The sequence below is a fragment of the Thalassophryne amazonica genome, chromosome 9 (genome assembly GCF_902500255.1).
Source record: "Thalassophryne amazonica chromosome 9, fThaAma1.1, whole genome shotgun sequence".
Taxonomy (NCBI): domain Eukaryota; kingdom Metazoa; phylum Chordata; class Actinopteri; order Batrachoidiformes; family Batrachoididae; genus Thalassophryne; species Thalassophryne amazonica.
The window spans coordinates 34,467,807-34,492,841 of NC_047111.1; the positions used below are offsets into that span (position 1 = coordinate 34,467,807).

At 42.0% G+C, this 25,035-nt stretch overlaps 1 long non-coding RNA gene across 1 annotated transcript; it reads right to left on the reverse strand.

Moving 5' to 3' along the window:
• Window positions 1-273: 273 nt before the first annotated feature.
• Window positions 274-22,298, reverse strand: LOC117516506. The gene is made up of 3 exons (XR_004562434.1): window positions 22,169-22,298; window positions 12,331-12,337; window positions 274-286 (listed from the first exon to the last, which is right to left on the reverse strand). It is a non-coding gene; the product is annotated as an uncharacterized LOC117516506 (long non-coding RNA).
• Window positions 22,299-25,035: the final 2,737 nt, after the last annotated feature.

The following is a 25,035-nucleotide window of genomic DNA, read 5'->3' on the forward strand; positions in this document are numbered from 1 at the left end:
CAGGTTTCTCCACCATTATTCTCAATTGGAATCATTGCATTCATATATATATATATATATATATATATATATATAGAGAGAGAGAGAGAGAGAGAGAGAGAGAGAGAGAGAGAGAGAGAGAGAGAGATATGCATGCATCTTAAACGTAGCAGACACGGATTACTGGAATTTTGTTTTTGGCAGGTTTTCACGGTTTTTCTCTACTGCCATCTACTGGTCAGTAGTGTTCATGGCAGTATTCGCCCTAAAGCTGGGCAGACACTGTACAATATTTTCAATCATTGTACTCGGCTCCAGCTCAAACTGTACGACAAAACCGCACAGTGTAAAAGTTCAGAGTGCATGTTATCACACACATTGTACATTCAAAAATCACACGTCGGACTCGTGTTTCTAGAAGCAAAACATAACCAGAAGCTTTTTTTTCAAACTTTATTTACATTTCTTATTTTTACAAAAACTCATGATGGGAGACATCAAAGTTTAAAAAAATACAAGACTTTACATGAGTTGAAGAAAGGGGGGGGGGGGGGAAACAGATGCTGCTCTCCCAAAGAGATGATCACTGTTTATGCTCTCTCTAATTCCGCATCTGTGTTTGCACATGCACAGTGCAAGAGGTTGGACGCTTGTCGCACTTCAGCAGCAGGATACCCTCACGACGGCCGACCAGAATATCAAACAGGTTTGATTTTCATCTGACCATATGATTGCCTATCAGGAGGTGGTTGTGAGAGGTTAAATGTTACTCGTTACTCCATGTATACTACACGATGCAGGACGCGCGATTAAGCTGAAACTCGGCGCCATCTAAAAAATTCTCACACGAGTGAAACATCGGCTGATAAAGGGCCAAAACTCGCACAGTGTAAGCCCAGCTTAAGTACTGAACATCTGGGCACCAGTAGATCATGGCAGTGTTCTATTTATTTTGACACTAGTTATATCAGATGGTTATCTAATTACAATGCCTTTTTTGTTTTACAAAAAAATGGCATATTTTACAAAAACACATTTATCTGTAAACACCAACAGATGACACACCTCACATTAATGTGTTGGTTTACATAAAATGAATGAGTCAACCAATCAGTGTTAGCGGAGGCACATTTTACCCATAATCCTTTAGCATCTGTCTGTGTTTGTTACAAAACTTCAGAATTAGTGCATTATTCAACATTAAAAAAATATATGTTATATTTTAACTTTGTACAAAGACACAACAACATGTGCTCCTTTTATGAAACCCTTAAGACCATCCATGGGCCAGCACATCAAGTGCATGCACCCCTGCGCTCCTCAGATGGCTCCACCCTTCTGACGGACAAGGAAACCATTATGCAGCATTGGTCAGAACACTTTGAAAACCTCTTCAGTGACAAGCGCACTGTGCAAGAGTCAGCAATCGAGAAGATTCCCCAGGTGGAGGTGAAATGGGAACTTGATGACCCCCCAACACTTGAAGAGATCCGAAAGGCCACCACGCGGCTGAATCCAGGGAAGTCTCCTGGCATAGATGGCATCCCAGCAGAGGTGTACCAAAATGGAGGTGAGGTAGTCCTCGACAAGCTTCAGATTCTCTTCTCCAGTTGCTCGGAAAAGGAAATGGTTCCACATGACCTTCGGGATGCGGTCATTGTCTCCCTGTACAAGAACAAGGGCGACAAGTCCAACTGTTCTAATTACCGGGGCATCACTCTCCTCTCAATAGCAGGTAAGATTTTGGCTCGAGTGCTGCTCAACAGGCTTACCCCTACCATAGATCATGAAAATACTCCCGAGAGTCAGTGCGGATTTCGGGCCAACAGGGGAACCACCGACATGATCTTCGTCCTGAGACAGATCCAGGAGAAGTGCAGAGAACAGAACATGGCCCTTTATGCAGCCTTCATAGACCTAACCAAGGCTTTTGACACGGTCAGTCGTGAGGGTTTGTGGAAGATTCTTGCATGCCTTGGCTGTCCTCCAAAGCTCCTCACCATCATCCGCCAGCTGCATGAAGGCCAGATGGGACAAGTGAAGTACAACGGGACTCTGTCCGGCAGCTTCCCCATCTCAAATGGTATCAAACAAGGTTGCATCCTCGCGCCCACTCTGTTCTCCATCTTCTTCAGCATGATGCTTCGTGAGGCCAAAGAAGACTTGACAGACGGCATCTATATCCGCTTCAGAACCGACGGAAGTCTGTTTAACTTGCGGCGCCTTCTGTCCCACACTAAGATCACAGAACAGCTAATCATGGAGCTGCTCTTCGCAGATGACTGCACCCTCGTCTCCCATACGGAGCAAGCCTTGCAGCACATTGTCAACTGTTTTGCTGAAGCAGCAAGAGCCTTCGGCCTCACCATCAGCCTGAGAAAGACAGAAGTGCTATATCAGCTGGTCCCCCATACAGCATATACCCCACCCCAAATCAACATCGAGGGTACCAGCCTGAATGCAGTAGAGCACTTCACGTATCTCAGTAGTGTTATCTCAAACGACACATCTGTTGCCAAGGACCTAGACAGTCGCCTTGCCAAGGCCAGCAGTTCTTTTTGTCGACTCTCAAAGAAAGTCTGGCAGAATCATGCACTGTGCCTTTCCACAAAAGTGCAGGTCTACAGAGCCATTGTGGTCCAGACCCTCCTGTATGGAGCTGAAACCTGGGTTCTGTATCGCCAGCAGATCAGATTACTGAAACGCTTTCTTCAGCGTTGTCTCCGAAACATCTTCGGGATCAAGTAGCAGGACTACGTCTCAAATGAGGACATCCTTACCAGAGCCAAACTGCCCAGCATGGAGTCTATTATACTCAAACAACAGCTTCGTTGGGCAGGCCACGTAGCCAGGATGGATGATACACGCATGCCGAAATTAATTCTCTTTGGTGAGCTCAAGGAAGGGAGACAAAACCAAGGGGCCCCCAAAAAGCGCTATAAGGACCAGCTGAAGAAACAGCTCTCCCTTGCAGGCATTCAGCATCAGTCATGGCAGCATCTAGCTACAGATAGACTCACAACTAGATAGACTCGCAAGCGAGGAAACTGCCAACAAATGACAGAATTGACATTAATGGAGTTATTCTATCAGTATTAATTTTATTTATACATCAAACCATAAGTCAGCACTGCTTTATTTTCCAAGACCCCCACCTCACGGCAGCGCTGTTACTGAGTAGAGAGTTGAGCTTTACTCCTTTTCTCAATTGCTTCGCTGCTGGAAGCCATAGATCTCTACTATGGAAACCACCTGGACAACTGAGGGCCTTCACAGAAACATGCTGGAAGCCATGTAATAAACAGAAGCTTCCAGCAGTGGGCAGGGTGCACAAAGACAGAAGTGCTGACTCATTGTTTGGGTTTGGGTGGTTTATCGGTTTAGCTTTATTAAAGTAACTTCTCAGATAGCTGATTACCTGTTATCAAATCATTTTTTTTGGTTTGCTGTGCCCACCACTGCCTAATATCTATCTGTGGTGAAAATTTTGTCAAAATCCACTCTGTAGTTTTGATGTAATCCTGCTGACATACAGACAGACAAAAGCCAATGATTTTATTACATTCTTGGTGGATTTAATGAGGCATGGTGCTTTGTCAGTCTGGTGTTGGTTCATAGACATAATATCGATGTTCACCCCATTTTTTATACCAGAGCCTATTTGGGGCCTGTCTGTGGTGCCTCAAAACATGGCATAATTTTTTTTTTTCATTTGTTTTATCATCAGTTTTGTGGCATCTGTGTCTCCTTTATAATTTGCGAAAGTTTGCTTTAAAAATATCATAAGGTGAATAACGCGCATGTGCCTGCTGCCAGCTGGTTTGACCAGCATGGCAGGGCCTTGAATTTTTGCATATTTTGGGAGATTTTGTTGTTGTTGTTGATTTGTGTGTATTTTAAAAATGGGGGCTGTGTGTATTTTATATTTTGGGAGATTTTTTTTTTTTTTTATTGTTTTACAGTTTTGCGGCATTTGTGTGTATTTTTTTTTTTTTTTTTTAAAGGGCTGTGTGTTTTGTATTGTTTGGATACACATTGCTGATGTTCACCCCCCTGATTTTTTCTTTTTTTTTTTTTTGTACCAGGGCCTTTTGGGAGCCTTCTTGTGCAGCTTCAAAATTTAGCAGATTAAAGGGAATTTATTTTGTTATATGGTTATTGTTTTGTGGGATCTGTATGTCCTTTATTGAGTGATATTTGTTGATGCCTATCTGTTGTACTATACTACATTTTATTTGCATACACCAAGAGTATAATTTACTACAAATGTGCATGCTGCCAGTTGCTTTAACACAGGACCAGTTTGGGCCCATTATTTTAATATGGGGCCTCTCTGTAGATCACAAGATCAGTTTTGTACCATATATTTAACCTTTTCATATGATTAATTACATTTCTCATCTTTTTTTTAACTCTGTGGTACTTAACTTAAATATTACAATCATGTGGGGCCTTTTTGTGGGACCTGAAAATTTATTTAGTATTATGTTTCACGTGTGGTTGCCAGTTAACATGTTTTATATTGTTACTTTTATTGGTTGGTTGTGAGAAGGTTTCATTATAAAAAGAAATAAAGTTGCCTGATAGTGTGCTAAAAACGTTGTTTTGTTTGTATTTTAAAAATGTATATATTTTGGGTAGGATATGACAAACGTGTGTAATTTTCCAAAATTTACTATAATTTGGAAGCTTTCTCTTGGCTATTTTTGCTTTTTTGGCCATTTTGAAGAGAATATGAATGACAACACAAAAACTTTTCTTTCACTCATGGTTAGTGGTTGGGTGAAGCCATGTATTGTCAAACAACTGTTTCCTCTTTTTAAAGCAAAATGACGAGAGAATTACCCAAATGAACCTGCTCAAACGTTTACATACCCCTGTTCTTAATACTGTGCATTACCCCCTTTAACATCAATGACAGCTTGGAGTCTTTTGTGGCAGTGTGGACAAGGCTCTCTGATGGTAAAGCTGCCACTGAATATGTTTCGGACTTTATTTACATCAATTACAAAGAAATACAAACAATATGGCACTCTATCCGGTTGTTAAGCCATGACGTCACAGCACCACGTGTTTTACACTTCCGGGTCCAAACAAGCTTTCTGCACTCGGCTACTGCACAGGGAGCAACCAACACCCGTGATCGATATGCCACATTGTTGTGTTCCTTTGTGCGCGAATCGTTTAGAAACTTTTCCTGATTTATCATTTTATCATTTGCCGGTTGGGGAAACAGAGGAATAGATGGATCCAGCTGATGAGGTGTGAATCTTTCCGAAAAACACGATTGTGTGCCTTGTTTTTTTGTTTTGTTTTGTTTTCAAACAATGCAGTGTTTTGCACTTGGTGACATGAAGATTTTGATTTTGAGAAATTCTTAAATGTGTTTATTTATTCCTGAGAATTTCTCTTTTTTTTTTTTTTTTTTCTTTTTTTTTTTTACATTTTGAGGATTTTTTTTCTCAAAGAAATTTCTTGGAGAAAAATTTTGAGAAATAAGATTTCCATGTCAACCATTATGATATCATTCAATTATTCATCTGTTGTGATGTCAAAGTGAAAACAATGAACATATGCAATTGTGATGTCATAATAACAATTGTTCTTCTGACAATGGATGACATCATTCAACTGTTACCAAGGAAACTATCAATTACCGCACATCATACTGGATCAGTTTTTAAGAATTTCTCAAACGCGTTTATTTATTCGCACCCAAATAATTTCTCTAAATATTGAGAAATTTTTTCTCATGAGAAATTCTCAGGAATAAATAAACACAGCCAATATAAACAATAGTGTACATAGAGCTTTGTTCAGTGCCCCAATATAACACAAATACAAATACGGTAATATCTAAGGAACATTTCTTGAAATTCTGCACGTCTCCTTAACTGTACTCTTCATAAAGTCCTGTTCTGTTCATAAATTATTGATAGCCCACAAATTTAGTCAGCATTTTATACTGTGTGACCTTAAGATTGATACATTCTTTAATCTTTATTAATTTGTATATACATTTGATATATATTAACAAATTTTGTTCTTCACAGTCGCAAAGATTTCCAGCCAGCCTGTAACACACAAATTTGCAGTTGGCACTTCCCTGATGGAAAAGCCGCAGGGCCATCAAGATTTGCATGGAACCAGTCCAAGGTGTTCAATTTTCCAGATCAACCTCGTCGTTCATCATGTGTGAAACGCAAAGCACTCATCATGGAGGAAGATGGAGCTGGAGACGCGCTCAACATGCTCACTGATGCTGCGTCTGAAGTTCCTAGAGTTGTGTGTGAACCTCTGAGTGTTGCAGACTTTGAGACCAATATGTTAAAGAAGGAGAATGAGTGGCTCAAGAAGGAACTGGAACGGCAAAAGCAGATCTTCTCGTTCAGCCAGATCAAGGACAGCCCAGAAAAGGTGCAGTACTTCACCGGACTGCCAGACAGCGCCACCGTTTTTTTTTTTTTGGAACAGCTGCTCTCCAGATTTGAACTGCAGTACCACAATGACTGGTCAGTCCAGATGCTGCCTTTCATTGACCAGGTTCTTCTCATGCTGATGAAGCTGCGGCTGAACCTGGGAAACATCAACCTGGGGACTCGCTTTAACTGCAGCACTGCCTGTTATGTGGGCCGCTGAAGAGGAGGTACTGCTGGCCCACCACCACCAGAGGGCGCCCTGCTTGGAGTGCGGGCTCCAAGCACGAGAGGGCGCCAGACCCAGAAGAAGTGACAGCTGTCACTCATCACACCAGCTGTCACTCATTTACACCACTACATAATCCGGACTGCAACTCCACCTCCCCGCCGAGAAATCGACTACCGAAGAGGTAACCTTCTCTGTCCATCCAGGGAGGAGACTAACAGGAGCTGCACGGGTGAAATTGTTGCTGGAGGTGGAGGTTCTCCCTCCTCATTGTGTACAGACTGTGGGATTTCTGAGTGTGCGAATTCACACTCATCCATCCTGTCTTTGTTTTCTGCCAGCAGTACCAGGGTCGACAGCCGAAGACAGAGGCCACCTGCGGACTCGGGACTTGGCGGCTCCGGTGTTCTTCAGGCCGTTGGTGGTGGAAGCCGTGTGGGACGCGGCTCATCTCTCGTCAGGGGTCTTCTATCTTCGAGCCTGCCCACACGTCACCTGGTGTTAATTGTCTTTTCATATCTTGTGTGTTTAGTTGTGTGTTGTCACAACATTAAATTGTTACTTATTGGCTTATTCATTGTCCGTTCCTTTGCGCCCGCTGTTGTGGGTCCGTGCTACGACACCTTCCCAACACTGCCACTGTCACAAATGTGTTCAACACAATTGTGAGCGCTCTGTTTGACACTTTGTTTGTTGCATGCCTGAATGCTTCAAGCCATTTCCCAACTGTCGCATAGTGCTGGACTGTATGGAAGTGAGCGTGTGCAACACAGAGAAACTGGACACACAGTGCCATCTCTACAGCCAATACAAGGGTCGCAACACATTGAAATCTCTCATTGGGGTTGCCCCCAATGGAGTGATAACTTATGCCAGTGATCTGTATGGTGGCAGCGCATCAGACAAGATCATTACAGCCGACTGTGGCATCCTCAAGCAGCTCATATCGTATATGGTTCTGGCTGACAAAGGCTTTACGATTCATGACATCTTACCCCAAGGAGTGTCTCTCAACATCCCAGCCTTCCTTGTCAATGGAGAATTCACAAAAGAAGAAGCGATTAAAAACTGCAAGATATAGTCTGCCCGGATTCATGTAGAAAGGTCAATCCAGAGACTCAGAGTGTTCTCAATCTTGGCCCACATTCCATATCAGTATAAAAAGTTGGCCAACAAAATTTTGAAAGTGTGTGTGTGCCTCACGAATCTCCAAACTCCAATACTGCGTGAAATCAAACGGTTTTAATGTGTTCAGATGATGTACATAAACAGAACAATTTACATGACAAGCATGTGTACTTTCAAACTTTAAGAAAATTGAAAAAAATAAACATTCCCCAACTTCAAAGCACTTGCATCAAGAACTGTGTACATGTACAAGGAGTGGAGAGGATTTGAGTTGGCGATGGGGGAGGTGGGGTGGGTAAAACTTTTTAACGTACGTGAAGTGATTTCTGGGATGGCAACTTTTGGAATAGAAAGTAATGGTACATTTAATTTGGGGCATTATCCACCCAGACAAAGATATAACTCAAAGCTATTATAGTCATGACTACAAACTTGACAATATTTTGGGCAAAAAAACAGCTTTGTAAAAGGCTTCCAGAGCCTCCAGGTTTGTTACCCATGTTGGATCATTCATCAGAGGGCAAATAACAAAATCCTGCAGTGTCCACACTGCCAGGTCACATCTGCTTGCACCACTGATGTGTAAGTTGCCCTGGATCTGGTGGTAGTAGTTGCGGGTCTTTTTGATCCTCAGAGCCTCAGTGACCTCATCCAGCTCCAGGAAGAACCCACTGTCTTCCGTTGCCTTTAACACTGTCTCTGAGCGGAACTTCCAGGGACACTTTGATGATCACGTCATCAGAGATATGACCATCTGGAGAACCCCCAAGCATTCCAGTCAGAGACAGAAACACCCCAGTGTCCTGTACGGGTCGACCTGTTTCCTGGCTGTACAGCTCCTTGGCTCTGACTTCATGACTGGAACCCCAATCACAGGCCTGAAACATGAATGTATGAATGAAGATACACGTATTTATGTCATACTTTTACATACATTTAGACATACCTTAGAACCAACTGTGGAGTACTGGCCAAGAAGCGTCTTGAACAGTGAGGGCGGGAAAGACTTTCTCTTTATCGCTGCCAGGACCAAACCAAAATTGCTTGCGGTGATGCGGCATTTGCAGTACAATGAAGAAGACCCTAGAAGAATAAAAACCTATTATTATGTACAAAGAGTGTTAACAGTAGGATAGAACTTGTCATTCTTGGCACTCGACCACAAACACTATACATTTTCTACAGAGGTGTATTTCTATGTCTACATAAAGTGCTTTGGTGGTGACAAGATACATGTAAGTTGTCTTTGACCAGTCCCTGAAAGGTATTGACTCGAATTTCACAATTCACACGTTATACTGTGCCACAGTATAAGATAGAAGTAAATACACAGGTACAGATACTAGTAAGTGTTATGTGCCCACATCCAGCTCAACCAATTGAGAGAAAATAGGAGATAACTGAGACAAATATAGTAAGCAAAATGAAAGCTCCACAACCACCAGTGTACTTACATCAGGTGCAGGTGCCAGTTTTTCTCTGAAAAAGTTGTTTCAAATTAATACATTGTGCATCCGACACATTCAGAAGAAACATAATTTCGCTTGAATGCCAACTTGCAGGAGAGTGCATGTATGTACGCTTCTCACCATAAAGGGTTGTTGTTCTGGCCCACAGTGCTCCTCTGTATCACTTGCAGCTCTGTGGGTGAGATGGCCAGGTTGGACAACACCCAGTCCACCTTGTTGGTCGCTTCATGGAACTCCGACCTCTCCATTAACGCATCAAAGGTCTTCACAGGCATTGCCTATATTGTAAATTGATCATACAAACATGCACAAATCGAACAAATAAATGAACACTATGATAGGTACACCACACAACTACACCTTCTCAGGTTCAGGGGACAGGAGCCATCCCATACCAACGAAACAGTTCCAGCTGGAGATGACTTTCACTGCCCATACCTTGCCCTTTTCAACCAATGGTCGCTTGACACCAGCTGGAAGTCAAACATTTTCATTGTACTACACAAAAACTGATTTGAATATCAATTTTCATGCAAGTTACCTATACTTGTTGATGGAGCCATTTCAGCCACTTGCTTTACAGCGATTACAGTACAGCGATGGACTTTAGGTTTTGTCCACCGGTACTCCACATCAGTGTGACTGATGTTCTTCTCAACCCAGATCAAGACGGCTGCCATGTGGTGGCATCTGTCCTTCCCTATGGGACATTCGCAGCTCCTGACTTTAACGAGCTGATTTTCAACCTGCAACTAAATTAAAAGATAAACCTAATAACATATATATATATATATATATATCTATTTCTAGAAAAGGGGGTGTTCACAATAATAGCAGCATCTGCTACTGACGCTACAAACTCCAAACTATTATGTTCAAACTGCTTTTTTAGCAATCCTGTGAATCACTAAACTAGTATTTAGTTGTATAACCACAGTTTTGCATGATTTCTTCACATCTGCGAGGCATGGAGTCAACCAACTTGTGGCACCTTTCAGCTGTTATTCCACTCCAAGATTCTTTAACAGCATTCCACAATTCATTCACATTTCTTGGTTTTGCTTCACAAACAGCTTTTTTGATGTCACCCCACAAGTTCTCAATTGGATTTAGGTCTGGGGATTGGGCAGGCCACTCCAAAACATTAATTTTGTTGGTTTGGAACCAAGATTTTGTTTGCTTACTAGTGTGCTTGGGATCATTGTCTTGTTGAAACACCCATTTCAAGGGCATGTCCTCTTCAGCATAAGGCAACATGACCTCTTCAAGTATTTTGGCATATCCAAACTGATCCATGATACCTGTTATGCGATATATAGGCCCAACACCATAGTAGGAGAAACATGCCCATATCATGATGCTTGCACCACCATGCTTCACTGTCTTCACTGTGAACTGTGGCTTGAATTCAGAGTTTGGGGGTAGTCTCACAAACTGTCTGCGGCCCTTGGACCCAAAAAGAACAATTTTACTGTCATCAGTCCACAAAATATTCCTCCATTTCTCTTTAGGCCAGTTGATGTGTTCTTTGGCAAATTGTAACCTCTTCTGCACATGTCTTTTATTTAACAGAGGGACTTTGCGGGGGATTCTTGCACATAAATTAGCTTCTAACTGTCACAGCACTTACAGGTAACTCCAGACTGTCTTTGATCATCCTGGACTGGTCAATGGGCGAGCCTTTGCCATTCTGGTTATTCTTCTATCCATGTTGATGGTTGTTTTCCTTTTTCTTCCACGCATCTCTGTTTTTTTGTCCATTTTAAAGCATTGGAGATCATTGTAGATGAACAGCCTATCATTTTTTGCACCTGCGTATAAATTTTCCCCTCTCCAATCAACTTTTTAATCAAACTATGCTGTTCTTCTGAACAATGTCTTGAACGTCCAATTTTCCTCAGGCTTTCAAAGAGAAAAGCATGTTCAACAGCTGCTGGCTTCATCCTTAAATAGGGGACACCTGATTCACACCTGTTAGTTCCACAAAATTGACGAATTTTGAATTTCACTGACTGAATGCCACACTACTATTATTGTATTATTATATTATTGTACTATTATTGTGAACATCCCCTCTTCTACTTGTTTTTACTAATAGAACAATTTCATAGCCTTACGAGTGTGCATATCATGAATGCTTGGTCTTGTTGGATTTGTGAGACTCTACTGAATCTACTGGTACCTTGTTTCCCATGTAACAATAAGAAATATACTCAAAACCTGGATTAATCTTTTTAGTCACATAGCACTACTGTTATTCTGAACACTATTGTATGGTGTCCTGTTAATTGTTGAATTCTGAGAGGGTTGATGCACAAAAAAAATCCATGGACCATGCATAAATTCACAATGATAAATTCGGCAGTGGCACAAAAGCAGTGTGAATGTGAGAATAGAAGTGAGCTGGAGATCAAAACATATACATAAGTAACAATATATCTGAGTGCAGTCACACAGTCTGAGAACAAGCACAGAGCAAGAGTGATATATTCAAAAGGAAGGGCAGAGTTATGAGGGAAACCATTATGAAATGTAAATGTGAAAACAATAAATCATGCTCTCAATCTGAAAGACTGTGCTCTTGAATAATATTCTCTATGGGCAGCATGGTGTCTTACTAGTTACCACTGTTGCTTGTTATTGTGTGAAGTTTGCAAGTTCTCCCTGTCCTTGTGTAGGATCCCTGCAGGTACTCCGGCTTCATCCCACTTCCATAGACATGCAAGTTCAATGAATTGGTGACTGTTAATTGATCGTCGGTGTGAGTAAGCATGTGAATGTTTGTCACATGTGTGCCAGCCTTTATGTTAGACTGGGAGTCTTATTTGGGTGTTCCTTGCCTTTTGCCCAATGGTCAATGGGACAACCTCCAACCATCTGCAATCCTTATCTGGAATGCAGGTTCAGAAAATGGTCAAATGGAATAACTTTCATAGCACGCAGGACATATACTTTTTCTTCCTCTCTCCATATACATCCACGCGTATTATTTAACACCTCTGGAAATGGAAATGCTAACAGGAAAAGATGCATCATAGCTTGCTTCTGAAAACAACTTTTTGATAAATCGCCTGTTCCTTCCTGCTCTTCAACTGCAGCTCTATTACACTTGTACCCTGATTTATTATGTAAGAGTCCAAAGTTGTGCATTGACTCCATAGTTCAAACTGATTAAACTGCCTCTGCAAAGATACCAATCCACACGGGAGCCGATTTGCATCTGAGTTGATCCTGTAGCAGCACAAAGCAATCAGCTTCCAGGGATTTAAATGTCTCACATTCTTTCACCAATTTCCAATTACAAATTAGATATTAGTGAAGCTATAAGTTAGATTAAAAAAGTCACAAACCCATTTTTTTCTTACCATGTCTTGCCAGAAAACCAAGTATAAGTGCAAATTCAGGATGGAAGAAAGTCTTTAAATATGACCACAATACATGTTAAGTGTAATCTAATAGACTTCTGAGTAATTTTGGTGTTGACTGACAAAAACAAGGGGTGTTGAGTGTTCGGTAATATTTTAATGAAAATATAGTTTTATAGCAGACTGTTGTGGATGTTCAGATTAGGCAATACCTTGGTGTGTCGAGTGCCTGTAGACTGTTGGCCTGAAGTGAAGCCACAGATTTCTTTACAGAGCTCAAACACATTCTACACTCAACAAAAATATAAATGCAACACTTTTGGTTTTGCTCCCATTTTGTATGAGATGATCTCAAAGATCTAAAACTTTTTCCACATACACAATATCACCATTTCCCTCAAATACTGTTCACAAACCAGTATAAATCTGTGATACTGAGCACTTCACCTTTGCTGAGATAATCCATCCCACCTCACAGGTGTGCCATATCAAGATGCTGATTAGACACCATGATTAGTGCACAGGTGTGCCTTAGACGGCCCATAATGAAAGGCCACTCTGAAAGGTGCAGTTTTATCACACAGCACAATGCCACAGATGTCGCAAGATTTGAGGGAGCGTGCAGTTGGCATGCTGACAGCAGGAATGTCAACCAGAGCTGTTGCTTGTGTATTGAATGTTCATTTCTCTACCATAAGCCGTCTCCAAAGGCGTTTCAGAGAATTTGGCAGTACATCCAACCAGCCTCACAACCGCAGACCACGTGTAACCACACCAGCCCAGGACCTCCACATCCAGCATGTTCACCTCCAATATCATCTGAGACAAGCCACTCGGACAGCTGCTGAAACAATCGGTTTGCATAAGCAAAGAATTTCTGCACAAACTGTCAGAAACCATCTCAGGGAAGCTCATCTGCATGCTTGTCATCCTCATCGGGGTCTCGACCTGACTCCAGTTCGTCGTCGTAACCGACTTGAGTGGGCAAATGCTCACATTCGCTGGCGTTTGGCACGTTCGAGAGGTGTTCTCTTCACAGATGAATCCCGGTTCACACTGTTCAGGGCAGATGGCAGACAGCATGTGTGGCGTCATGTGAGTGAGCGGTTTTCTGATGTCAATGTTGTGGATCGAGTGGCCCATGGTGGCGGTGGGGTTATGGTATGGGCAGGCGTCTGTTATGGACGAAGAACACAGGTGCATTTTATTGATGGTATTTTGAATGCACAGAGATACCGTGACGAGATCCTGAGGCACATTGTTGTGCAAGAACATCACCTCATGTTGCAGCAGGATAATGCACGGCCCCATGTTGCAAGGATCTGTACACAATTCTTGGAAGCTGAAAATGTCCCAGTTCTTGCATGGCCGGCATACTCACCGGACATGTCACCCATTGAGCATGTTTGGGATGCTCTGGACCGGCATATAAGACAGCGTGTACCAGTTCCTGGCAATATCCAGCAACTTCGCACAGCCATTGAAGAGGAGTGGACCAACATTCCACAGGCCACAATTGACAACCTGATCAACTCTATGCGAAGGAGATGTGTTGCACTGCATGAGGCAAATGGTGGTCACACCAGATACTGACTGGTATCCCCCCGCCCCCCAATAAAACAAAACTGCACCTTTCAGAGTGGCCTTTTATTGTGGGCAGTCTAAGGCACACCTGTGCACTAATCATGGTGTCTAATCAGCATCTTGATATGGCACACCTGTGAGGTGGGATGGATTATCTCAGCAAAGGTGAAGTGCTCAGTATCACAGATTTATACTGGTTTGTGAACAATATTTGAGGGAAATGGTGATATTGTGTATGTGGAAAAAGTTTTAGATCTTTGAGTTCATCTCATACAAAATGGGAGCAAAACCAAAAGTGTTGCGTTTATATTTTTGTTGAGTGGTGCTTCACAGTAATTTATGAAATATAGTAAATATATGTTGCACAAAAGGTCTATCAGTAGCCCGTTTTTCCAAATAGTTATTCTAAATATTCCCTATAAATAAAACTTTAGTCAAAATGTTAACCTTGGCCATGGGCTACTGGGTCCCTGGTACACCCACCAACCAAAAAAAAAAAAAAAAAAAGGTAAATGGACTGCATTTATATAGTACTTTTCCATCTACATCAGACGCTCAAAGCGTTTTACAAATAATGCCTCACATTCACCCCGATGTGAGGGTGCTGCCATACAAGGTGCTCACTACACACCGGGAGCAACAGTTAGTGTTTTTCCAGTCAGGCTGGGATTTGAACCAAGGATCTTCTGGTCTCAAGCCCAACACCTTAATCACTAGACCATCAACCCCCCCCAAAAAAACCTCAACAAAATTGGTACTTTTGGAAAGCTTGGAAAGTTTTTACATGTGTCTTGTACACACACACACACACACACACACACACACACACACACACACACACACACACACACACACACACACACACACACACACAAAAATCAGAATGTGAATGGGACTGGAGGTTCAGCTGCAGGAAAACACTGGATTTTTCATGGCATCATACTTTATGCACTTTATATACTTTAGTTACCTTTCTTTAATGTGAATTTTTTTTCTTCTTTATTCGTTACTACTGTACAACTTTGTGCTGCTGCAATACATGATTTTGTGTGATCAAAAAAGTTTATTTAACATTATCTTATTTTAAATTGACAATGCATTGCATTCTGGGTCAAATTTTCCTATATGCAATGGAGACAATTATCTGTTGTTTTTATTGTGTGTTTAATAGACTAACCTGAGGAGCAACAGGAATATAAAATGTATCAAATATAGCAAATGAAAAATCTCTCTCTCTGAATCATTGTGAGAATCAGGCTGATGACTAGAAAACAACAGTTTTGCATGTAAAGTGTTTGCTTTATGAAATAAGCACCATGGGAGTGAAAAATATTTCAGTACTGAGGAAACAGGCCAAAGCCAGAAAAAGGGGGTTAAGAAAGGTTGGACTGAAAACTCTTGCACCAAAAATCCACTGACAACCTAAATACTTTACATATACCAGGTAGGATCAATGGTACCTTTTGTTCAGATTCTGATTGTTTTATATAACAACAACAACAAAAAACCAACCATGAAACAACACGTTATTTGTCATGATTCAAAGTTATAGTGCAGTCGCATTGAGCTGTGCAGCAGCTGAGACACAACTTTAGATTGCCTGCAGAAAATGACCTCAAGAGGTAACTGTGTGTGACTTTATTGCTCCGTCAGGTTTAATTTACACTGACTTCAATCAGGCTGCTGTGGTGAAAGGCTGACAAGAGAATTTGCCAAATGACCATTGCCTCTGATACATTTCTGCTTTATAAGTCATAATGACACACTGATTATCACCTTCACCTCACAAGGACAATGAACCAGAACCTGGGCCTCATTTGGACCTGACCTGGCAGGCTAACACTTTCTCTTTCAGGCCTGACCTCACCTCAGTAAGTACATGCATCTCTGCCAGTTGACATCAGTACAGTGGCATTTGGACTTGTGGGTTTTCTGGGAAATGTTTGGTTTAATGATGTATGAGGGTAGACTGAAAAGTTCTCAGCCTCACCAAGAAAACAACATGGGTTATTTTTTTATTTTTTATTTATTTTGCAAACAATCTTCCATAAATTGCGCTTGGCCCAATGACATTCAAACGCAGCATCAGCTCTACTCTACTCTATTGTACTCCTTTTTTTAATATTTAGATATACCTTAGTACACCCTAGTAAAGTTGTACTTTAGAATTGGAATATATTATAGAAGACATACCTTACTGAATTTTCATGATTATGGCTGTAAAATAACATTGTAAACCACATAACTACTGAGAAGCAGCATTAACTAGTAGTTTTTATCAGAAAACATACACAGGAAATTTTGCTGAGTAAAATTTACTCTGCTGGGATAACATTTGATCCCAGTCAAAATAGAGTAATTAAACTCTATCACAGAGTTAAATCAACTCAAAACAGTGTAAAATCACCTCTTATTGTAGTAAAACCACTTGCATTGAACAGATGGTGTCGCAGACCAAACGGTCCTCCATTAGGCCTTACGTCCAGAAATGTAAAACTCCAGCTTCAGAAAGTAAAAACCCTACTATGTGTTACTTCTAAATGTGCGCCAAAAACAGGTGATCTCAATAATTAGCTCATCCACCTGCCTGAAGAGCTGAAATAATTACTATCAGCTGGTTTATTAGGAAGATGGAACAAATATGTGGCTGGACTTTTACTTTCTGAAGCCGGAGTTTTACATCTCTGCTTACGTCACTGCGCATACGTCATCAGCCATGGTTCACTGATAATCACCTCCTTTCTGCTTCAAACTGCACTCCAGTCATCATCTATCTCAGCGACAGATATCTGAAGCTTTTGTATAGCAATCCTGTTCGTATAAATTCAGCATTATTCCATAATAACAGATGGAGGAAGTGATCAGAGTGGTGCGGTTGCACAAGCTGTTCGCTGATGCGGTCACTATGCATCGGACATTTCAATGCATCACCGTAAAGCCTCGTTTCTGCTTAAAATGGTCTTGTTTCTGCTTAAAACTGACTTTAGAATGATTCAAGAAGTTTACCTTGTCATCTGATGGGTAATAATCCCATTAATCCATTTGATCGCTTTGGGTGGAGAGACTGTGTCAGACGGGCAGCTGTGCTCCAGCATGACACATGCACAGTGGAGGCAGGGCAGACCAATGTTTAGGGGATGGACCGTTCAGTCTGCAACAAATGTTGAGCCGATTCACTCCATGATAGTGTTTTTTACTCTATTTACACTGGGATCAAATGCTATCCCAGCAGAGTAAATTTTCCTGTGTGCAAACCAATGCATGCTGGGAAAACCATTTTTCACGGCCCCAACACACTACACAGTCCCCCTCTAGGTGGTTACCTGTCCCCAGCAACACTTGTCCACAACAAAGTCTGTGAGATGTTGGGAAAGTCGACATTATGCAAAGACTGTTAATATAAAGTGAACAAGTCGGGGTCCTCTAGGGGTTTTTGGTGGTGGTGCAGGGGTGTGGGACTGGTTCCAAGCCCCTGATTTCCCCATTGGCTGGGACCAGGGATGATAAGGTGCTCGCCTTGATTAGCAGTACTCGGTAGACAACACCTAACAGTCTCTCAAGCACAGTGCAAGGGCCAATCCACTGGCTCATCAGCTTGGGGAGCAGTCCCTTTTTCCATTGTAGGCTGTAGACCCAGACCTGTGCCCCAGGGGCAACGTCCTCTCCTTTGAAGTGGGAACGTAAGCCCATTTCTGTCAATTGATGTTGGTTGTAAGAGATTTCAGTCCAGCCTTCTGCTTTCATAAGTTACACAAAAGCTTTCAACTATACTGCTGTTTTTTTTTTTTTGCTTGTTTGTTTTTTCTGGGTTTGGCCTGTTTCCTTAGTACTGAAATATTTTCACTCACATGTTGTTTATTTCATAAAGCAGACACCCCACATGCAAATCAACATGCTTTTTCTTCAGCAAAGGAGTCTTGTGTGGTGAGCATACAGGCCATGTCAGTTGAGTTTCTTACTTATTGTTTTCTGTGAAAAAAATTGTGCTTGATAATTCCAGTTCTTTCTGAAGCGGTCCTTGGCTCTTGGACAACTCTTCTAATAATTATTTTCGGTCTTCTGTCAGAAATCTTGTGAGGAGCACTTGGCTGTGGCTGGTTTATGGTGAAATGATGTCCTTCCACTTCCAGATTATGGTCTCAACAGTGTTCACTGGAATGAATCCTAATGTAACAAATGCCATCAGTATGAATTGCAACAGTAAGGTTGCAAATATCTTGACAGAGCTCTTTGCTTTAACCCATCATGAGACATTTCTTGTGTAACACCTTGGTAATGAGACACATTTTTATAGAGCATCAGTTGGGACTGAACTAGCTGATAATTTGCATGGACAAGGGGCAGGATTACTTTCTAATTACTGATAGATTTCACCTGGTGTCTTGGTCTCTCTTTCTTCAGGCGTTCAATACTCATCTTGTCTCATTTCACATTACTTCACACATAACTTCACACATAATTTATGGACTTCTATGGTTTCATTTCTTTGTATGTGTGGATTACTTGAGTTGTTACTGATATTTGGTGAAAATTTCATGTCAATAGCACCTTTAGAAGTGTATGTGTATTTACAGAGAAAAATGGTGACGTGATTACTTATTTTACCCGCTCTGTGTGTATGTGTGTGTGTGTGTGTGTGTGTGTGTGTATATATATATATATATATATATATATATATATATATATATATATATATATATATATATATATATATATATATATGAAGCTGCATTTCATATTGTATTAAATACAATATAAAAATACTTTGTTTGTTGTGGACAACAAGAAGCCCACTGAGACATATTGAGACATTTAGGGAAAAGTCAACAATACTGATTTAAAAAATGCAGTGGTCCCTCGTTTATCGCGGGAGTTACATTCTAAAAATAACCTGCAATAGGCGAAATCCCCAAAGTAGTCAGCGTTATTTTTTACAATTATTATAGCTATTATTATAGGTAGCTACTGACTAGAGATAGTCAGGCTCACCTCCACGCACAGCTTGAGCTCTCGTACCCAACTCCTGGAGAGGAAGTGGATGCTCCAGTTTTCTGACGTTGCCCACGGGGAGAGGCGGAGAGCTGGGGTTGCATTGCTTATTGTTCCCAAGCTCAGTCGCCATGTGTTGTAGTTCACTCCGGTGAACGAGAGGGTCACGTCCCTACGCCTTCGGGTCGGGGACAGATCTCTCACTGTTGTCTCAGCCTACGGGTCGAGCGGCAGTGCAGAGTACCCAACCTTCTTGGAGTCCATGGGAGGGGTACTAGATAGCGCTCCGACTGGGGACTCCATTGTACTCCTGGGGGATTTCAACGCCCACGTGGGAGGCAACAGTGAGACCTGTAGGGGGGGTGATCGGGAAGCACGGCCTCCCTGATCTGAACCTGAGTGGTGTTCAGTCGTTGGACTTCTGTACTAGTCACAGTTTCTCCATCACAAACACCATGTTCGAGCACAAGGGTGTCATAAGTGCACATGGCACCAGGACACCCTGAGCCAGAGGTCGATGATCGACTTTGTAGTCATATCATCTGACCTTCGGCCATGTGTCTGTCAACCGATCACCACCTGGTGGTGAGTTGGATCCGCTGGGAGGGGAGTAAGCTGGTCGGACCTGGCAGGCCCAAATGTATCGTGAGGGTCTGCTGGGAACAACTGGCGGAAACCTCTGTCAGCGAGGTCTTCAACTCCCACCTCCGGGAGAGCTTCTCCCAGATCCCGGGGGAGGTTGGAGACATCGAGTCCGAGTGGACCATGTTCTCCACCTCCATTGTCGATGTGGCCGCTCGTAGCTGTGGTCACAAGGTTTCTGGTGCCTGTTGCGGCAGCAATCCCCGAACCCGGTGGTGGATGCCGGAAGTTAGGGATGCCGTCAAGTTGAAGAAGGAGTCCTACTTGTCTTTGTTGGCAGGTGGGACCCCGGAGGCAGCTGACAGGTACCAGCAGGCCAAGCGTGCCACAGCCCATGCATTCACAGAGGCAAAAACTCAGGTCTAGGATGAGTTCAGGGAGGCCATGGAGGAGGACGGTCGGTCGGCCTCGAAGACGTTCTGGCAAACCGTCCAGTGCCTCAGGAGGCAGAGGTAGCTCTCCACCAGCATTGTCTACGGTGTGGGTGGGAGCTGTTGACCCTGACTGGGGATGTTGTCGGGCGGTGAAAGGAATACTTCGACGATCTCCTCAATCCCATCGTCACATCTTCTGAAGAGGAAGCAGAGGCTGGGGACTCAGAGGCAGACTCATCCATTACACAGGCCGAAGTCACCGAGGTGGTTAGAAAGCTTCTCGGTGGTAAGGCTCCTGGGGTGGATGAAATCAATCCTGAGTACCTTAAGTCTCTGGATGTTGTGGGACTGTCTTAGCTGACACGCCTCTGCAACATCACGTGGTGGTCGGGGACAGTGCCTCTGGATTGGCAGACCAGGGTGGTGGTCCTTCTGTTTAAGAAGGGGGACCGGAAGGTGTGTTCCAACTACAGGGGGATCACACTCCTCAGCCTCCCCAGTAAGGTCTATTCCAGAGTACTGGAGAGGAGAATTCGACTGATATTCGAACCTCGGATTCAGGAGGAACAGTGTGGTTTTCGTCTTGGTCGCGGCACACTGGACCAGCTCTACACACTCACTTGGGTACTCGAGGGTTCATGGGGGCGGTGTGAGTGGCCCGCTGTGGCGTTTACCGAGCCCACAGACTCAGTAAGCGCATCGGAGGCAGTGAGAGCAATCGCAGTGATGCCGACCGGTGCCGCGACCGGCCTGCCTGATAAGGATGCAGAACACAATGTGCTGTTAAAAAAAAAAAATAAGAAGCATGCAAAATTGCACAAAAAAAAAATCCGCAAAACTGTGAGGCCACGAAAGGTGAACCGCAATATAGCGAGGGACCACTGTATACGTTAGCTTATCTAGCCGGCCTTAGCAACGTTCATCGTAGCTTACAAAATAGTTGGTTCCTTTGTGTTTGATAACAATTTTCTCCTGTGATGTCTTATCCTTTTTATGTCTTATTACTTATTATATTATATATACCTTTTTCTTGAGCTGCTTGGGTGGGTAGGGAGAATTCCCATGGGATAAAAAAAGCTTTTTTAACCTACCATCCCTGGTTCTCAAGACCAGACACCTAAGTGGCTCTACTCTACTCTTTTCTACTCTCCTATTTTACTCTTCCTTTTTAGATATTTAGATGTACCTTTGTATACTGGCATAGTTCCACCTTAGAATTGGAAGATAATATATAAGATATACCTTACTGAATTTTCATGTAAAAACAACATGAAACACTGGGCCCTCACTTAGTGCTGCAGCTGAGATGCTCTTGAGCAAGGTTCACAGATGACGTGATCTGCCCCATCTCTGGGTTTTCATCTTGGTTTTTGTTTGTGTCCAAGTCCCCAGTCTCGGTACCCTGTCTTTGATTTTCATCTTAGCATTACTTTAGTCACTGGTTTCATTTTGCATTTTTACCACTGTAGTCATTGCTTGTAATTTCTGTTTGCCACATCTTAGTTGTGTTCTAGTTTCAGCCCCAGCCTTTAATTCTCTTGTTGATCACTCTTAAGTTCTCACCTTTGTTTTCCTGGTTTTGTTTCTTTGCTTCTTCCATGTGTAGATTTTTTTGCATTATGTTTGGGACTCACCTTCCACTTTATTCCTATCTGTGTAGTGTTTAATTAACTGCACTCTCTTGCACATGTTCGCTTCATCTTTGTCTCTTTCTTCCATGCCTTTGTTTCTGTCTGCTTAGTGTTTGTTTTACTACACTCTCTTGCTCCTGCTTTCCTCAGCTTTGTCTCCTTCCTGAACTTTCTCACACACCTCTTTTCACTTTCCTTAATCACACCCTGTCATTTAAACCTTGCATGTTTCTCTGATTGTTGCCAGTTCATTTAACCTTGTCTGCGTTCCAGCCTTGTTTTACTCCTGACCGTTTGCTCAACTGTGTAAGACCTTGCTTTGCGTTACACCCTGCGTTTTGCCTCAGCCTTTGTACTTGGACTCACTGTGCTTTTTTTGAACTGTGCTTGTTTTTTGACTCTGATTCTGCTTCAGTCCTGACAACACTGTTACTCTGTGCCACTGAAAACAGTTTGCTTTGACCTCGCCTCAGCCTCACGTCCACCTATTACCTCCACCATGCTGACTGATTTCCTGTGTTCTGAATCTGTGCCAGTTTTTTTTCCAGATAAAGCCTTTTATTACTCCACCTCCAGTTTCTGTGAGTCTACATTCTGTGTCCTGCATTCTGTTCATTCCTCGCCATGAATCCTGACAGTTGCGGGGGAACCTATGAGTGGATAAAGGAATTGTGATTGAACTGGACATCTTTAAAAAATGAACAAAAATAATTGTGAATGCACTGCATAAATAAATTGAAAAGGTTTCTTTGTCATCTCTTTGATACAACTGCCACAGCTTTGTGGTGATCTTAATAAGGTCTAGATTTATTACAGGGTGTGTGTAAGACTGAGGAAGGTACCTAACAGTATCTAATAATCTGCAGCCATAATGTGTGCAACTGTTTAAAACCACTGCACATATCTCAGTAAGTACAACACAGCAGCCTTATTTTTTCCTTCCAGTATGCTAGAGTGTAAGATTAACTTTCAGTTCAATCCAATTCTAGGTTTAAGGGGGCAAGACTCACTGAATTGTGCAGAATCTTGGTCATGGCAGGCATAGTTTTTGAAATATTCCAAAAATGTCCGGTTTTGACCTGCCATATCACATGACAATGCACCGATCCTGAGTATTTTCGCTGTGTGTTTGGGGAGGTGTGTGTGTGGGGGGGGGGGGGGGGGGGGGGGGGTTGGCTTGTAAAAGTGGCCATATACCAGCGACAAGCTGTTATAAATGCATTACAAATTCACCAGACACTGCCCATAAACCACCGTATGCGGTCTGGATCAAGTGACAGCAGACATTCTTTCTCTTCAGCGGCAGCCTGCAGTAGCAACCATCATTCATATTTATTGTCCATCTATACCAAAGCTCTCTGAGGCCAAAATCTGCATGTCAGATCCACAAAATCCACAACACACATCAGATCCAGATCAAACTTTGTCAGGTGATAGTGAGTGCCATTCTGCACCTCACGTTCAAATGTGAGCATGACTGGGGCATGTTTACTTAAGATATAATGACTTGAATAGATCAGAATCATATTAAATTCCTAATTTGTATAAGTAGAACATGGCAAAGACTTCATGGAGTTAATTATTGATGAAAAGTGTGACGTGCTGATAAAACTGATACAGTAAATAACAAAGGCACCTGCTACTTAAATGTTGTGTATATATGCTTGTAAGGGAAATTCAGGGAGGTGATTACTGCATGGATTATGCGCACACGCACACAAAAATAATCTTTCGTTTGAGGCTCCTTGCTTTCTTTCCTCTATATACAGTAGTACCCCCCTTGGACAGATACTGTGACATTTCATTTTACTTTTCAATGTTACACTGAGGACACTCAGTCGTACATGTTGATAACTGCAGTTAATCTCATGCACACTAATACTTTTGAAGACTGCCTGGTTTCACTGAAAAACTGGATAGCAACATCTTACTTTTAAATTTGGGCAAGATCAAGATGATGGTCACTAACCCTGCAAACCTATACATAAAACAGCACAAAAAAGAGTTATTAAAGCTTTTTATTTTTTCATTACATTTTTTTGTTTGCTGGTTTATTGTAGTATGATAAGTGATTATGAGTTCTAATGCACAACCTTGTGTGTCCAGGCAGAGTGAACCTGTGTTGTGAATATGCCAGTATTAAGTGAAATTTTACCCATATTGCATGTATGCATTCACTGTGCTCCTTCCAGCCCTTTCCCCCTGCAATTTCCAAAATCTGAATATTGAATATATGAAATATTGAATATATGAAATTGCATACTGTATGTATGGACTGTCAAAGCTGGATGCAAGTCCATGTTTTGTATTTACAAGAGAGTTTGAGATTCAAATATGCAGCACATACAAGATTTCAGCAAACGCTCAGACATATCTTTGAAGCCCACTATCTGATTCAAAGAAAAGTAAAGTCTCAACAAGTAGAATTCTTACAAGGCAGATGGTTCTTTGAATCTGTGACAAAATGCCTCTTGCCTTAAGTCTGCCGGGATAGGCTCCAGCCCCCCATGACCCTTGATTTTAACAAGTGGGCACAAAAAATGATTGAATACAGTTGTTTGCAAAAGTTTGGGCATCCCTGATAATTTTCATGATTTCCCTTTATAAATCATTGGTTGGCTAGATGAGAAATTTCAGTTAAATATGTCATATAGCAGACAAACACACTGATATTTGTGAAGTGAAATGAAGTTTCTAGTGTTTACAGAAAGTGTGCAATAATTATTTAAACAAAATTGGGCAATTGCATAAATGTGCATAAAATAAATTTTATTGATTTGAATACATTTAGCACTAATTATTGGAACACAAAATTGGTTTGGTAAGCTCAATCACCCTTGACGTCCTTATACAGGTGAATCCAATCATGACAAAAGATATTTAAGGTGGCCATTTGCAAATGTTTCCCCACTTCGCATCTCTTCTAATGAGTGGCAACAAACAACTCTCAAATGACCTGAAAACAAAGATTGTTCAACATCATGCTTTAGGGGATACAAAAAAGCTCTTAGAGATTTTAGCGGTCAGTTTCCACTGTGAGGAACATAGTGAGGAAATGGAAGACCACAGGCACAGTTCTCGTTAAGGCCCAAAGTGGCAGTGCAAGAAAAATCTCAGATAAGCTAAAGCAAAGGATGGTGAGAACGAGGGATGAGCAAGTACACCACTACCTGTATCTGTATCTGTTCAACCATCTAAATTATCTGTATCTGTACTCAGAGTGGGCAGG